The 1,490-nt window shown below is 30.9% G+C and overlaps 1 non-coding gene across 1 annotated transcript; it reads right to left on the bottom strand.

Moving 5' to 3' along the window:
- Window positions 1-888: 888 nt before the first annotated feature.
- On the bottom strand, window positions 889-987 carry LOC116548848. Its single transcript, XR_004267566.1, has one exon. It is a non-coding gene; the product is annotated as a small nucleolar RNA U13 (small nucleolar RNA).
- Between the last annotated feature and the right edge of the window lie 503 nt (window positions 988-1,490).

Here is a 1,490-nt window from a genome sequence, read left to right on the forward strand (position 1 = left end):
GATTTTAACTCTAAGTACCCATCAGGCAAGTGTAGGTAACAGTTAAATTTGTACTGTGGACTAAAATATATATATATATATATATATATAACAAAATTATAAGAAGACTATCACCCTGGCTAACTATATATTTTCAAAATATGAACAATTTTAGGTTATATATAATGTTTTCATCTTGAATATTATGTGAATTCATATGGCACTTTTATAAGACATATTTGTGGAATTCATCTCATTTTATGATACTATTTCCATGTTATTTTAACTCTTAAACTTGCACAAATGGCTTTCAAATATCTATGGATTATTATATAAAGAGAGCATAACAAATTGGATTTTAAAAAATCTTGAAAGTTTGTTTAGTTTCTCCTTGGAATTCTATACTGGGAATGTGTCTAGTGAAAATGTCATTGAGAAGGCTCAGTGGTTACCCATATAGGTCAAATCATAAGGTCATATTTACCTTCATGAATTCACCATTATCTTAAATTTGGTCCTGATGGCTTAGAATCTTAATCTCTTCAGTATCAGAGAGTGAACTGAAAATAAAGAAGCTAATTCATATTGACAAAATGTGTAACGCATCAATGTAAAATGCAGAATATCAACATATTAACCTAAAATAAATTTAAAGAATAAATAAAGAGCTGAATTGTCTATGAACCTGTCAGACACATTTTCCCCTGAAAAAGTGGCATGTGAAACACAATTACCAAAATGATTTTTATTAAGTAAATTATTAGTAATGGGAGTAATAGATATTCTTAAAGAAATGGTCTCTGTCACACTTATATGTTATGATTTAGATAATTCAATTTTGTATCAATGTCATATTGGAGAAGTATATGTCAGTGGAAAACAATTATCAAAAACTTTTTTTTCTTCTCAAGTCAGACAAGTAATGTGCCGACATCGTAACAAGGTTCAAGGATAGCACATCTCACACATGTGCGTGAACACCCAGTCATTCATGAACTACAAAAAGATCAATCAAAAGTATTTTTAAAAATTAAAATAAGTTCTTTACTTGCTTTCAGGTTATTACGCTAGGGAAAATATAGCTTACAGCAATATTTCTGAAAACTTTTAAGAAGGCTCTGCTCATGCCTTCAGGCTTTTAGAGTCTAAAAAATTAGATTAAGAGGTTTATGTCCTCTCCAGGGCAAAAAGTTCTGGGGTATGGAGTTCTCTGAGAAATGATATCAGTTCTGCTACCACTGCATTTTATTATTAATATGATGGTATTGATGTTGGCACTACTGCTGCTGCTGACAACGATGACAGTGTAAACGATGCTGATGATGTTTATGATAATGCTGAAACCCATCCACCTTGGCTCTTGTTATATATCTGCTTCCTTTCCTACTTCTTCATGTGTGTATGTTGTTTTCACTCTACTTACTTTTTTCCTCTTCTTAAAATATATTTCTGTTGTTATCTCTCTATTTGCTTTCCCTGTAATCATGCATGTGAATACACATACACACAAA

Source organism: Sapajus apella, unplaced genomic scaffold (genome assembly GCF_009761245.1).
Source record: "Sapajus apella isolate SASKATOON/1434 unplaced genomic scaffold, GSC_monkey_1.0 scaffold5, whole genome shotgun sequence".
NCBI lineage: Eukaryota > Metazoa > Chordata > Mammalia > Primates > Cebidae > Sapajus > Sapajus apella.